Below are 17,214 nucleotides of genomic sequence, written 5' to 3' on the forward strand. Positions count from 1 at the left end.
GGGCGGGAGCCGGAGCAGGAAACCGGAAGCGAGACAGTAAAAGACACCACACAGCACCGAGCAGCGGCAGGGGCCGGAGGAGATCTCATGCACGCGGGCGGAAGTGGCAAACAAGGCACACACACGGGCATTAGGATAAGAGAGCCCATAGGCAGGGAGAGAGTAGACCAGGCCGCCGGAACAAAGGGAGCTCCATCTAGATAGAAGGTGAGGAGTAGGAGATGGGGGGGGGGGGAGAGAGAGGAGGGGGAGTTAGAGGTTTAAGGGCCCACAGAGGAAGGAGATAGAAGCTTAAAGAGGTGAGATAGGGAAATAGGAGAGTTACCAACATAGAAAGTTAGGGAGACAGGAGTGATAAGGGCTATGGGCTCCAAAGCAGATAGCTGGGAGAGAAAAGTAAAGGGAGGGCAGAGAGACTCAAGGAGAAGGCCTGACGCACAGACACAGCAGGGAAGGATGTTGAGCTGAAGCTAAGAGTTAGAAGAGAAGGGGACATAACTAAAAGATTTAGCGGAGATCCTGTGCTTAGCAGTTGCTACAAGAGGCAAGTTTGTTGGGAACTATAGGGGAAATGGGGTCAGGTTGAGGAAAGTTATTGTTATAAGGTTAGGTCATTGTTTATTCTTGCATTGGAGGTTTTACATTGACTTGTTGATTCTCGAAATTAGTCAACATTACAGCTTGGACTAATAAAGCTAATGGTCTGTCGGCTGGGACGTCGGTCCTACAGTCGCCGTGTGTGTCTACCCTCGGGCTGGGGCAGCTGCCCTAGATCCTGAGGAAGTCCTGGGGAAGAGGGGGTACAACACGGCCCCTCGGAGAAGGAGGAAGACAGAGGGCGTGTTCCAGAGACCCACTGACCCACAGGCAAGGGAGAGAAAGTGGTTCCATGCCACCGTTTACTCTCCCACGTTGATGTGTGTGTTGTATGTGTTTTATTCCCTTCCTTATGTATCCCATGTACCCATTGTGTCTACACCCCCCCACACTGTCTCCTACACAAGTGGTCCCCCGCTGAAGCCCCGCACAGAGCTGAGTACTGCAGAGGAACAGAAACGGCACCGTAGCGGCCCGACATATCAAACGGTAGCACTAGGAGCACAAGGTCAGTACCCCACACCATCATGCCTCTAACCTTCATATCACACAACACTAAGGGACTAAACTCCCCATGCAAACGTAAGATAGCACTCACAGACTACAAAAAAAAGGGAGCGGACTGCATCCTACTCCAGGAAACACATTTCAGCACCACTAGTGCTCCCAAGTACTTCGACAAGCAATACAACAGGTATTTCTATCCTCCGCTACAGAAAAAAAACGGGGTGTAGCAATCCTAGTTCATAATAGGGTGGGCTTAGTAGTAGACAAAGTTAAGAAAGATCAGGAGGGCAGGTTCTTGATGCTCATAGGATCCATTAATACACAACCCATAACAATAGCCACGCTGTACGCCCCAAATGCCCATGAGGCAGATTTTTTCACAAAGACGTTCAACGTCCTAATTTTTTTTAGCAAAGGAGCCCTAATTCTAGGAGGGGATTTTAACACGGCTATGAATACAGCCCTAGATCGATCAGGTCCTCATAAGCACAAGCCCAAACCACGACCTTCAGCGCTAGAGCAGGGCTTAATAGATCTACAACTAATAGACGTATGGAGAGAGACCCACCCGCTAGAAAGGCTTTACACTTTCAACTCACACGACTCATTTAGTAGAATCAATTACTTCTTTGTATCTAGTAGACTGGTCTCCGCGATCACCCACTCTGGGATCCATGATATTTCATGGTCTGATCACGCACCGATCGAGCTAAGGTGCACTCAGATAGGTTTGGAAAGGCCAAGAGCAAACTGGAAACTAAATGATTCCCTTCTAAAGATCCCGGATCTTGAGAGAAAGATCAAAGACGAGATCAATTACTTTTTCAATGAAAATAAAGGTAGCGTTGACTCACATATAACCCTCTGGGAGGCACATAAAGCAACACTGAGGGGGGTTTTGATTAGTATGGGAGCCCAAAAGAAAAAAGAGCGCAACGCAAAAATTATTAAGGAACAAACAGAGCTAAAGCAGCTTTGGGAACAACATAGGAGATCACCCAATGCAGCGACTCTGCAACAAATTAAAGACACTCAGATTAAACTAAACCTACTCCTCACCTCCCAGGCCGAGAAATCGCTAAGTTGGTCAAAGAGAAGATTCTTCAAGAAAGCAAAGAAACCAGATACCTTACTAGCTAATATGATTAACTCCAAAACACGTAATTACAATATCCAAGCCTTACGGCGAGAAACCGGGGGGGTTACCGCCAATCCCAAGCAAATGGTAGGGGAGTTCAAAGCCTTCTATGCAAAACTATATGACGGGGAGAAAGTAACCAGATCGGCAGGGAACAAGGAGGCCCTAGTGAGTTTTCTAGAAAGCTCAAATATACCCAGCTTCAGTGGGATGGACAGAGAGGTGATGGGTAGAGATTTTACAATGGAGGAATTATCAGAGGTTATGAAAAACCTGAAACCCTCTAAAGCCCCGGGTCCCGACGGATATTCGAATCTTTATTACAAAATGTTTAGGAAACAATTAGCCCCTTATCTACTCCGTATGTTTAACCAAGTGCTGAACGGATCCCCGTTCCCTAGCCAGATGCTCCAAGCGTCCATTTCAGTAATCCAAAAGACAGGGAAAGACCCTCAGGACTGTAAGAGCTACAGACCTATATCCCTGATTAATTCGGACATCAAAATTTACTCCAAATTATTGGCCAATAGATTGAGCCTTATCCTACCCAGACTGGTGCACCCAGATCAAGTCGGTTTTATCCAGGGTCGACAAGCATCTGATAATACCCGACGGATCATTGATCTGATAGAGATAGTCAATTACAAAGATATACCAGTTATGGCGCTCAGTCTGGATGCGGAAAAAGCGTTTGATAGGATAGACTGGCCATATCTGGAAGCCACGCTTGGGGCGTTTGGAATGGGAGACAAATTGATAAAAGCTATATTCGCTCTATATTCGGCCCCGTCGGCTAGGGTTACCCACCAGGGATTCGCTTCAGATCCCTTCCAAATTAAGAGTGGAACACGACAGGGATGCCCGCTCTCCCCCCTCCTCTTTGCACTGTGTATGGAGCTGCTGGCGGCCCAGATTCGAGATAGCAAAGATATCTCAGGTATTGCCATCGGAAACCAGACGCATAAGGTGGCACTCTATGCGGATGACGTGTTCCTGACAATATCCAAGCCCCTCACCTCCCTGCAAACCTGCTCGATCTATTGGGGCGTTTCAATAGGGTCTCCGGGTTCAAAATCAATCAGAGCAAATCAGAGGCTATTAACATAAATCTCCCCAAACACGCTGAAAAATTCATTGCCCTTAACTTCAATTTTCGCTGGCAACAACAACAAATCAAATACCTGGGGGTGAATATTACGCGGACTTACAGCACAATTTACCAGGCAAATTACCCGCGACTGATGCGGACCCTGAGAGAGGATATCCATAGGTGGGCTAAAAATAAAATTTCATGGATCGGCAAAATCCACTGCGTAAAAATGAACTTGCTCCCTCGCCTACTATATCTTTTCCAAACCCTTCCAGTGCCGTTAGGCTTGAAGGACACTCTCTCCCTCCAAACTGAGATAGATAAGTTTATCTGGGGTGGAAAAAAGGCGAGGGTGAGCAAACAGATAATGCGCAAACAAACGGGGGCGGGAGGGCTAGCGGTACCTTGTTTGCTGTCATATTACCGAGCGGCCCAATTGTGTCAAATTGTGCAATGGCACACTAACCCCGACTCTGAAAGATGGGTCGCGTTAGAGCGAGAGGTATGCTCCCCATTAGAATTGGAGCACCTGATTTGGTACCCCAAGAAGGTGCGTAATAGCACCAAACTGCCGCTATCCTCAATGACCAACTCACTCTCGATCTGGGAAGGCACAAGGCTCAAATGTGGCCTGGCTAGCAGGGCGTCGGGCATGACACCAATTTGGAATAACCCCCTCTTTGCTCCGGGCCAGTCCAACACAGAATTCTCTATCTGGAAACAAAACAACATAAAACGATTAATAGATTTGGAGGGGAGACAAGGCATAAATTTTTTCGAAATAGTTTAATCAGACTATCACATCCCCAATGCCGAGGTCTTTAGGTACCTCCAGATCAGGGCGTTCTATCAAAAAGTTCAGCCACAGTCCCCTATGACGAATTTCGAAAAGCTCTGTCGATCAAGGACATCCACGGCGAGACTCACATCGTAGATGTACAAGGAAGTGACCGGTTCTAGCACGATAGTAAAAGACAAAACCAGATACATGACTCAGTGGGTGTCAGGCGACGCTCATACCGATGACGTCAGCCGTGTGTTTTTATGGAGTGTGAGACGGAGGCAGAGGCATCTATGGTGTTTACAGAGCTTAAAGATCCGGATATGGGTGATATACAGCGCTCGTTTGTGAGACAGCACACTCATTAGAGCAATATCCCTCCATGCTTGAGGAGTCTGACCAGTGAGGGATATCTAGCTGCTTGCTATTCACACACTTTACTACACAGTGACGTTCAACTGTGAGTTTCTGATACAGAGGCTAGTGTTATTGTGTTATTGTGTACTGTGTACTGTGACTAACTCTAGTCACCACAGCGCCTATACCGTATATAATAGACCAACACTCTTGGGTCTAGAGGTAGATTTACTTATATATATGGCACTTCTGTGCCTGTGCTGTATACATCCCCTTTCATATACATTGCTATATTTCACCTTTTTGCTGATCCACTCCGTTTTCAACTCCCCTTAAGAGGTTTTAGATTAGCTGTAAATTCACTGTTCATTGTTTTGTGTATTCAATAAGTATCAACTAAGTAATAAATAATTTTTTGTTTTGTATTTTAACCTCCTATACCCATATGGCTTATTATATTTGAATTATCTGTGTACATATATTATCACTCAGAGTTATTAATTTAGTTGAGTGCAACCTATGGGAACGCTTTCTCTTGGTCATCTCTGACCATATCCTATCCATCAGTGGGAGACAGACCTGGGCGAAGAGTTGGAGGTGGATGACTGGACAAAGATAGTGACGGCGACCTCCAAGAGCTCTATATGCACAACCTTAAGGGAGAACGCATATAAGGTAATGTTGCGATGGTACCACACTCCCACAAAACTAGCTAAATTCCTGCCCAGTTACTCCCCATTGTGTCCGCGACAATGTGGACAGCAGGCAGACCTGTTACACATGCTGTGGTCCTGCCCCAAAATCATCCCAGTCTGGGACTCAATTAAAAACTGGCTGAATAAAATTACAGGTAAACCCATCCCATTAGACCCATGGCTGTTCCTCTTGAACAGACCAGCAGCAGGGTTCACCAAAGGAGAAAACAAACTGATAGCTCATTTTGCTATGGCGGTGAGGGGGGAGACTGCAGCAAGTTGGAAACAAAACATAATTCCCACAATTATAAACATTAGAAATAGAATTTGGTCAGTATGCCAGATGGAAATGTTGACAAGCTTGGTCAACGACACTGGTGAAAATTTTGAAAAAGTCTGGGCACCATGGTTAGCCCAGAAAGATATCCAGGGAGTGGAAAGGACCACAATTTGGCTTTAATACTAGAAAATGCGTTCTCCCATGAGGGAGCGTTTAGAGACGAGACCCACGACACACATAGATATCCCCCCCCTACCCCCTCCCCCTGAGAACCCCGCTTACCCCAGAAGGAACTTATAGGAGAGCGAGAGAGACAAACCAGTTGAGAGTCGGCTGTCCTACAGAGTACGCACAAATTCCCCAGCCGCAGAAAACCAGTGAAGGTGAGGCAGAGGCGGAATCACAGAAGGAGAACCCCAATTCCCACCCCCCACCCCCCCTCTTTTTTTCCCTTCTCTTTGTCTGTCCCCCCCCCCTCCGACCCCTAGCCGGAGGCCCACCCCAGTCTGTCGGTCTGTCTACCCCGTATGTCCGAAGATGTCTATCCACTCACAATGAAGATTGACACATGCAGTAAGCTGATACTGTGAGCCGTCGATATCCTACTCACTGTATGTATACTATGCTTTGAACAAAATAAAAAATTTAAGTTGAAAAAAACAAAAAAAAAACACTTATCACTGCTTTGTGAATCGGCCCCACACTCTCCGGTGGAAACTGGTCTTGAATTAACTGTTTCAATAATTTTTTTAAGATCCACGCATATCTTAATTCCTTTACTATTCTTTATACTGAAAGCTTTCCATGCAATCCTAAATTCTACTATATCATTGTCCCAGTCTGTAAAATTTTAATTCTGTAGCCAATATTCAATGCAAAGGTATCAAGATTGTCTGATTAGTATTTCACATTTTTCTTTGCATACTGACTAAATAGCCTGGATTTCATATTGTTAATCAAACTTTTTAAAAATTGATTTCTGTTGATGGTGGAAACTTTACCAAAATGAAGTATAACATTACCAAACTTCATTTTTCTAACGGCTTCTTTTGCTTTGAAATAGAACTTGCCTGGTTGTCGGTCTGACATTCTAAAACCATTAACATTCTATTTATTTCTGAGTGAGCCTTATGTGAAGTACATTTTCAACTTTGTAATTCCAAAGAAAGTTCAGAAAGCTTGAATAAAACATCGTTCAACAGACTTATATTTTCAACTAATGGAGACGATTCTAAAACCTTCTTTAAACCTTGATATTTCGGTCTTTCCCGGCTAACTCTAGAAGTATCAGAACTTGCATTGCTGAAATGTTCCCATAGAGCATCATATTATTGCCAAATAGCTTTGATGATCCTAAAAGATGAAGCAACCCATCTTACAGTAAACATGCAACTAATTTTCAGCAACTGACATTGTAGAGACTCCACGCAGACTTTCAATTGGTCCTGATTTTTCGGAGATCTGTGTTACAATGAATATAATTTGTCATAAAAAATGTGTACATAATTTAACCCTGTAACTTCATCAACAGAATCACTCACGCTGAGTTTGTCTGTGATTAGCACAGTGCCATATAGTTGCATTAGGGAAATCATCAATGAACTATTTAGCAACTCCAGCATTTCGTTCGAGCATAACTGATGCACCATCAGATGCAAAAGAATTAACATTTTCCTTCAGATATTACATAGAAAATCCTGTCTGTCTAAAAGTGCATCATAAATGTTTTGTGATTATGCACCACATTGTAAACGTGCCAAATCAAAATGAAAAGAAACTCTATCGTCAGATTCATTAACATTTCCTGTCCTATGTGGTTTGCAATATCTGCACAAGCTTTTCTGGAATGTAAAACAAGAGTCAAATCAATTCCGTTTATTTCTTGCAGTTCACTGTCATGTTGCATATCTGTAAAAGGTCTACCTTTGTGGACAATATTATAAACAGTAATATAAATTCTGCATGTTTTTCTTCGTGTATCTTCAATAATTTTTAGACTATTTGTTCTATTATTTATTTGCTGTATTTTTTGACATGCAATGAGTTTGATTATTTTTGTGTTTGAATTTGTTTTTCTTATTTCTTTCAATTAGTTGCTTATAGCAACACTTTCAAAATTACACCATTCTTGAGATAGATGTATTCTCATAATGTCATATGAGAATTGTCATAATCCATTGATATTGTTGTTTCTTTGTGAAAAACAGTTCACGGATCCAACAATATGGAATATCACTCGTGGAATTTTCACAAACAGATGACTCTTTTTTTGAAGGTTTGTAGATTTAGAAGTTGATGCCTTGGGACTGGGAGACTGGGGGATGAGGATGTCCCTGTCAGTTTAATCTTTCTCAGATAATTGAAGTTTTTTTTTATTATCCTGTTTTCACTTTCAGTAAGACTAACATTATCAGGGTTGGTGCAGTTTTTCTTAAAGTATTTTAAAACACTAATTTTTTGAGGGTTATCTTAATGAACACGAACAAAGTTTCAATTAACCAAAAGTCAAGGATCACTGACCTCTTTGTAAGGGTTCCTGGGAGTTCAACACTAGCAGGGCTATTTCCCTGCTAGAAACTACAACTCCCATGAACACTTTCAGTAGGTCAGTGATGTCAAAGTGCCATAACATGGCTAGATCTGCCATATAAGGACACTGGCATCACCGAGCTGACTACAAATCCCAGAAGACCTTGCTGGTTGCAGTTTCAGACCAGGCTGGGACAGCGCTAATGCAAGATAATCTTAACTAGTGGTTATAATATCAGGGGTTCACGTTCAAAGCAGGGACCCCTGCTGTGATACTCTTACAGATATAGACTGTCTGTATATTCAGTTTTCCTTAACTAAAGTCCGGACATCAATCATTTTGTTTTGGAGATGTAATCAATATACATCACGTTTAGCTGTAGACAACTGTAGACAGCTCTTCGTGTTGTTATTCACACCTGAATTAAACAGGGATATGGTAGACAGATTTCAGATTTGTTTGTTTGTAATTTGGCGCCTATCCTCCAGATGGCAAAGTGAATGTGTTAAGTAAATTAGTCTATGTAGAGTGCTGTAAGTCTCAAGCAGGTGCCAGACTGATCCAACAATATACTGCAATGCATTACAATTCATCATTGTTTTATGGCCTTGACCATTCAAGACATTATCAATATGTGGTTGTTTTAATATTTTGTTGTAAAACGTAAATGTTCAATGTTTTCTACTTATACTTTGTGTTCACTCAGTCCTGACTGTTTCGTGAGCTGAGACAGCGTGCAATGTCAATTGCTTCGGAGAAACCAGATTGTAGCATCATATATCTCATATATTCAGCAATTAATGATGTAGCAGATAAGAATGCCATATATTTCTGATAGAGTGGCTATCTCATTGCCAATTATGAATATTTCAGGGATATAGCTAACTCTACTAGGTGGAAGAAGTCTGTGCGCTACACTTTGTCAATTAATGATTGCTTCAATTGCATCCCTCCCCAATCTGGGGGTCAGAGGAGGTTTTTGGATATTGGCCCCATCTTTTGCGAATATGTTTGATCATGGCAACTACAAATGGAGGAGAAGAAACGGGACCAACAGATTGAATCATACTTCCCAATCTCACAATGGGACATCATCTGAAAATCAACATGAACAGCAGCCCCAACCTGATTATACCTTGACAGGCCCATCTGGTAACCTGGTCCTACCTGACAACTATCTACAGCAGTCGAAACTTGATTTTACCTCTAATGCTCAGTATGGCTACCTATCCGAATATCATCCTGCCAGATATCATCCCCATCGGCAAGGTTGGCAAGGTTGGCAAGGTTGGCAAGAATTCTAACGAAGGTAAATATAATATAAAATATTTTATTAACTTTTGTGCCCTATGACACAAATAGCCCGTGTTACTGATCATTGATTGATTGATTGATATGATGCCGGTGAGTAGATTACAGAGGCCTCGCGCGACCCCCTGGCATTTAATTTAAAGACCTTGGGGAAGAGCATGGGACTGCTGCAACCACTCGTGCCCCCCCAAAAAAAATCTGCGCCCCCAGTTTGCGCACCCCTGGTGTATAGTACCTGTGTACTTAAAACATACTGTTATACTTAAAGCATTTTTCCCCCTCAGAATCGAAAGTGAGCAAAATCAACATTCACAGCACACAGCCATCAGATGATGAAGATGATGGTGTGAGATGTCGAAAAACCAATATATTACTGTACCTTTTATTACTTGTCTATGCTTTTATACACTTTTTCTAAATCTTCTAATTCACGCTTGTTTTGGCACAGTGCATACTAGTCCAGTGTATCTGATAGATACTGTGGGAGAATATTATCACGTTTATTAAAAATTCACACTAAAATGTTTCATGCTTTTTCCCTCACATAACTGTACAGTGGGTGTGTAAATACATATACTGCAGTCCGTCTGTACACATACATATGTTTGTTTATTGCATTGTCTGTGCTCAACCTTTTTTTTGATGTTACGGTTATTAAATCAAGCTGTGCATTGATTTCACAGTGGCTCCTTCCGGGATGCCTACAGTAGCCTCGGCAGGTGCTATACACTATTAACTGACATCCCCAAACCCCCATCGCTATCCAGTCAAACACACTCCCCCGTACCTGAGAGGACAGAATGTAAGGTTTGTAACTCAACACACTTCACATGCACGCGCACTATTAACTGCCATCCCGATACCAACCCCCATCTCCAAGACAGGATTAGCCGCCGAAACAAGATACCAAATCAATTGCAAAGTGGACCAAACTAGGAGAGAATTTTAAACGGGTTTTATTTCTCACAACAGTACTGTAGGACTGAATACCACATATATATATATATATATATATATATATATATATATATATATATATATATATATATATACACATATTTATTGCAGGCTGTGTTTATACATATCTATATCTATATCTATATATATATATATATATATATATATATATATATATATATATATATTTATTGCAGGCTGTGTTTATACTTATCTATATATGTATATAGACCATACGATACCGGTTGCAACACGACATCAAGGGACAGCATGCAGGTAAGTAAATCATTAATTTTCTATATTTGATAGAAGACACAAAAACCGACGTTTCGGTCCCCCAGTGGGACCTTTCTCAAGGTGGTGGGACCGAAACGTCGGTTTTTGTGTCTTCTATCAAATATAGAAAATTCATGATTTACTTACCTGCATGCTGTCCCTTGATGTCGTGTTGCAACCGGTATCGTATGGTCTGTTATTGCTTTATGGGATAAGCACCAAAACTTATTTACTTGCATATGGTGTGCCGGCTGTGCATTGGATTTTATATATGTATATATATATTTTGCAGTCTGTGTTGATACATACATACTGCAGTCTGTGTTTATACATATATATATCTATCTATATATATAGATATATATACTGCAGTCTGTGTATACATAGATATACTTTTTTTGATGCTACGGTTATTGGATCAAGCTGTGCATTGATTTCACAGTGGCTCCTTCCAGGATGCCTACAGTAGCCTCGGCAGGCGCTATACACTATTAGCTGACATCCCCAAACCCCCATCGCTATCCAGTCAAACACACTACCGCGTACCTGAGAGAACAGAGTGTAAGGTTTGTAACACAACACACTTCGCATGCACGCGCACTATTAACTGCCACCCCGCAACCAACCCCCATCTCCAAGACAGGATTAGTCGCCGAAACAAGATGCCAATCAATTGCAAAGTGAACAAAATTAGGAGATCATTTTAAACGGGTTTTATATCTCACAACAGTACTGTAGGACTGAATACCACCCGTGAGTGTCACTCAACCAAGCCCTTGTCATCATGTATCATGCAGTACAGTTTTTCCTACAGCTAGAGGGGAGGAAACACAATAACTCGCAATCACCGACTTGAGTTTCTGGCTAGTATTGCATATAACGCCACATATCGAATTTCAGTTCGCCTTCAGGTCTCACTTCACCCAGGTAAAATTGTAGATAACTCTCGTAAATTTATTGGGAAATCTCATGTAAGGGACAGGCTCGGGTCTGGAAAACCCCAGATACAAACAGACTATATCTGTAGATGTAGCTAATTTTACTGTCCCAGTCGCTACTGCTTGTGGTTGTGGTACGATTACATCAATGCAAGCAGTTGCGGTGCTGGAGACATAAAAGTTGGCAACATCTGAATGAAAAATAGTTAATTACTTAATTACCTGTCCATTTCCCCCCTGCTGCATTCTACCGCTGTTTAAAGTCCCTTTAAGCTGCTGTTAAAATCCTGATAGCCTGTCCTGATCTCAGCAGCGCCTCCAAATGTAACACATATACCCCCACCCTCTGGGAGATACTGCTTTAGTTACAAGGTCTTGTGGTGCAACGTACCTGTGAGGGTCCAAGAGAGCTGAGCTGTCTGTGATGGGATGGAGACCAGGACAGCTGTAGTGGGCTTTAGGATGTCCAGAGATCAATTCCCCACCAAAACATAATTCTTTCCCTTCTGCCCAGGGACTGACACTAAGGCAGGATTATAATAAAAGGAAAGTGGCTTTATTTGCAGTCACTGCAGTTGTTATTCATGCAGCGGATGCAGGGGTCTCAGAGGATCCCAGGCCTCTGGATGGTTCTTGCTCTCGCATTGTGGAGCCCTAGATCTTCTATAACAGCCAGCCCATGAGGGGCTGACTGGCCTCTCCCTCCCAGCCGGGAGGAGATTACACACACTTCCACTCCTTAGGAAGGGTGGAAGCAGACACTACAATATGTCACTTCCACTCTGAACAACCCAAAGGGGAGGGCCCAATGTATGTACCCTGATAGGCTGTACACATACCATGAGTCACCACCACTTCTGTCACTCAGAGAGTAGCATGAGGGGGGATCAAATGTCCACAGGACGGCCTATCACAGCCTGTAGCTACAAAGGACTTGCGTGACAGGGGGTAGAGAGGCAATCGGGACCAGCCCTGTTACATTTAATCTACATTTTTTTTTCAATCTCCGGAACTAAGGATATACCATTCCTCCACATCCCCCTCCCCCCACCCCCATTTTCAGCCCTGGGCATCTCCCATTTCAGCTTGATGCTGACTAAAAATTTTTAAAAAGTGTCTTATAATGAAGACTTGCCATTTTTTATGCTTCTGTTTTTTCTTTGAAAGAAAACAAGGGATAGATTTGGCCTGTGTTTTCCCAACATAAAGGAAAATGGGCAGAGTAGGTGGGACAAGTCATTCTTATCTGACCTCAATTTCTATGTTTACATATTATATTTCAGCTACTATCTATATCTGAGGTTATAGGTTAAAGCAGTACAATTCTGGGCATTACTGAAATCCCTGCTCTCTGATTGGTTAAAATTCCGGGCATTATTCATTCAGTAATGCAAGGAATGTTTGCAGCTTGCAAAGTGTTTATTTCCAGCCAATCACCTTTTCCTTTTGTCAGAACAGCTCTGAAACAGGGCAGGGGATTGGTCAGGAGGCAGGAACACCTTTCAGACAGGGCAGGGGATTGGCCAGGAAGCAGCAGCAGGCAGTTTCTCCTCCCCCTCCCTCTGTGAACAAGCTTCATTTTGAGTTGAGGAGGGAGGGAGTGTTTGTGTAGCTGCAAAGATAGTGGCTGTCTGCAGTTTGTTTGTTGCTGCAGTTTCTGTCTATTTAGTGTGTGTGTGTGTGTGTGTGTGTGTGTGTGTGTGTGTGTGTGTGTGTGTGTGTGTGTGTGTGTGTGTGTGTGTGTGTGTGTGTGTGTGTGTGTGTGTGTGTGTGTGTGTGTGTGTGTGTGTGTGTGTGTGTGTGTGTGTGTATGTATGTATGTGTCTGCAGAGATTGTGTGTGCGCGGCTGCAGTTTGTGTGTGTGTATCTGCAGTGTGTGGGTGTGTGTGGATGTGTAGCTGCAGTGTGTGTGTGTGTGTGCACAGAGGGGGCGGCAGTGTGTGGATATTGATAACTGCAGTGCAAGTGTATATAGAGGTGTTTTAGTGTATTTACCATTTTATTTTAATTTAAAAAAAATCTATATAACTATTCAAAAGTGTCTATTATTTATGAAAAAAAGCCTACATTTAGCCTATAATATTAATAATCCCCTAGAACAGGGCATTACTGGCCAATAATGCCCTGTTCTTCGGGGATTATTACTTAATTCATCTAAACTTCTTTTGTTAGAGTTTCAGTTCTAAACTTCTTTTGTTTTCATTTCAAATGAGTCTCGCAGGAAATACATTTTCAGGTTACCTCAGTAACCTTGTTGGGTCCCTGCCTCCTAATTCTCATATTTCACTCTCTTCTTCTATTGCTACACTGTTGTGAAGCAGGCTTAGTACTATACCTGTCTTCCTCATTTGCACACTGCACACTCATTCGGAATGAGTACCCCACAAGTAGATTAACCTACTCAGAAGTTGCGTGTTCTAATACAACACCCATGGTTAATTCTGCACAAACAAAGTCAGAATCATTGATGGGTATGGCTACATTCTTGTTGATAAATACCTCATCAACGTAATACATCAAATATCCAGGGAAAATAATCCTCTGCTAAGGCAGAGTGAAAATCATAACCCCCCCCCCTCCTTAATTCATTCCTCTGGTTTTGGAAGCTAATTTGACATCAGTCATTGCAAGTCTCCCATTTTAAAATTTGTTTCAGGACCATCATTAAAATGTTATAGTCCTAACATGTCTCAGATACTAATCCCCAGTACAATTATTTGGCTTTTAATTGCAGTAGAAGGCCAAGGAACTGTTTCACATCTGTCATCATTTCAAAATACACTAACCAGTCAGGCTTTTCTTGCTGTTCACCATTCAATGGAGTGTGGTAAAAAAAAATAGGCTTCTGGATGCTACCTATTCAGACCATTTTTGTTCTACCCAAACATAACACAAACAAACAATCTGTATAATCTGTACAATTCACAGTCACACAACTTCCCTCCTTTTTAAAAAATGCCATATTAGAGTTTCAATATATGTGGGCTAAAAAACCCAAGTGCATGGGTGCACCCACACTTAGGGTTAGTGATCCACTTACCAGTCTGGTTTTACACAAATACAGTATGTCCCGCCATCTGGTAAAATGTATTCTTTCAACAAGGAACAGAATAAGATGTTCTAGTCCTTAATTCCTCCACAGAGAAATCAGTCTCAAACCCAGGAACTGGTAGGCCCTGAGGGGTCGAAACACTTGACCTCAGCTCTCCGGGGCAGCAGCTCTGGCAGTGAGCTAAACCACGTGGCTGAAAAGCTTGATTGCTTCAGCGCACTTTCGAGCTCTACCTGAACAGCCTGCTGCTGCTTACACCTGCTGTATTTGCAATTGATCTTATTGACAAACCACAGTTTCCTACTGTATATATGCTGGCTGCTTCATGTTTCTGGTTGTCAGATCAATGTGTTTTGTACTGTTGCATCCAGCCTTGCAGACCTGCTGCCTGACCCTGCTAATGACATTAGGAAGACCAGTGATGGCATACTTGTAGAAACCCCTTTTAAGATCCTATTCTGAAAAGACCAAGGCACAGATTCACGTATAATTGCTATGCTTTAGCCAGCATCTACTTCCATTTAAATTAATGGTAGTAAAGGTGTGCTAAAACTATGCACCCTTTTGTGGATCCGGGGGCCATGAGATAATTTAATGATCTGAGAAGTTTGAGTAGACCAGGTGTTGCACAATTCCTGTCAGCCATAGGCTCGATGTCTGTCCTCAAAGCTTTATACAGAGCCACGATCCGGTAATGCCTTAGCTCAATCTGTACCTTACTAGGACCTCCATTTCAGGGAGGCCTATGAGGGTTTGACTGGGGTAGAACATCTCCTCTCACAGGTTTCCTCCTCCTTAGCCCATACTCTCCCTGCTGTCTCTTCGTCTCTCTCTTCCTATGTCTCTCTCTCTCTCTTGTTCACCATATCGAGCCATTTCCTGCACTGACATTCATACCACCCCTCTCTCTTCCATTCTCATGGTCTCTTTCATTCACCATTCTTGCTCTCAGATGTACTCTCCTTCTCACAACCTAATCTACTATGTAACTATAAACAAACAGACATATAGTCCAATTAGTCCAATTATCGGATGTACTACAGGATATGGATGATATTATATCTGAACAAGAATGTATTGAAACCCCAGGGTTACATTTTGAAGATCAATATACGTTCCTTACAGATACTAAACATACTAATTTCAGAGATAAATCCCTGTTTTGCCCACTCTATAACAAAGGAGCACACATAGAGACATTTGAAAAATTGGTGGAGAAAGATCTCCAGTTGCTAGCAAAAGGTTTTTCTTTTACTACCCCCACACACGATAATCTTTCCAGAAATGAGAGAGGATACATCAACTCATTGTCTAAAAGAACTGACATAATAATTAAAAGAGCTGACAAAGGAGGAGCCACTGTAGTTATGAATACAGAAATGTATCATAATGAAGCTCTAAGACAACTAAAGAATCAACAGGCCTATTGTAAATTAGATAGGAATCCCACGAGGGCTTATCTCAGTGAAATTAAGGAACTCATTGAAATGGGTAGCGAACTAGGAGTACTTACCAAACGAGAATCCATGTTTTTGTATAACTCTTGTCCCACTGTACCTATTTTTCACCATCTCCCAAAGATCCATAAGTCTCTGGTCAACCCCCCTGGCCGACCTATCATCTCGAGCATTGGATCTTTGGGAGATGGTCTATCTAGGTACGTGGATCAATTTCTTCAGCCACTTGTTCAAGCTCTCCCATCTTATTTAAAAGATTCATCTAACCTCCTTTTAGATATTCAAAAAATCACTTGGGCACGCTCTTATTTTTGGGTCACACTTGACGTGACCTCTTTATACACCATAATTGATCACACCCTGGGCACACAAGCAATTAGTTATTTTCTTAATCACTCTAATATTCATTTAGCACAAAGCACTTTTATTTTAGATTCAGTTATGTTTCTCCTACAACACAACTATTTTTTGTTTGATCACACTTTCTATCTACAGACACAGGGCACGGCTATGGGGACATCATTTGCACCCTCATATGCCAATCTCTTTATGGGCTTTTGGGAAAAGACACACATTTTCGGTGACACCAACCCTTACAGAGACTCTATTATTTTTTATCGTCGTTTTATAGACGACCTATTACTCATATGGTCTGGTGATATCATTACTCTGAAAGCCTTTTTTGAATATCTTAATGAGAATACATTTAATCTAAAATTTACATACAAATTTGATGACACTACCATCGATTATTTAGATCTCCATCTTTACATAGATTCAAATTTTCAAATTCAGACTGATTTGTTTCGTAAGGAAAATAGCACCAATTCCTTACTTAGAGCAAATAGCGTGCACCCCAGATCTCTAATTAGAGGAATCCCTAACGGGCAATTCCTCAGACTTAGGAGAGTTTGCTCTACTGAACAGACTTTTTTGACACAAGCTGACAAACTGACTGAGAGATTTCATAATAGAGGGTATTCTGATAAAGACATTGGTCTAGCTCTAGACAAAGCAACACGTACAGATAGGACAACTTTATTAAATCAATGTTCAACAAACAAACGTGTAAAAAATAGACTACAATCAGGAAAACAACAGTCTGATGACACTCCATTGTTTATCACAACTTATTCTCGACAAGCATCCCAAATTAGAACTATACTACAGTATCTAAACACTGGGACATTTTAAAGCTTGATAGAGACTTGGATAGATATACGAAGAGTCATCCTAGACTTGTTTTC

The sequence above is a fragment of the Ascaphus truei genome, chromosome 1 (assembly GCF_040206685.1).
Source record: "Ascaphus truei isolate aAscTru1 chromosome 1, aAscTru1.hap1, whole genome shotgun sequence".
Lineage (NCBI taxonomy): Eukaryota > Metazoa > Chordata > Amphibia > Anura > Ascaphidae > Ascaphus > Ascaphus truei.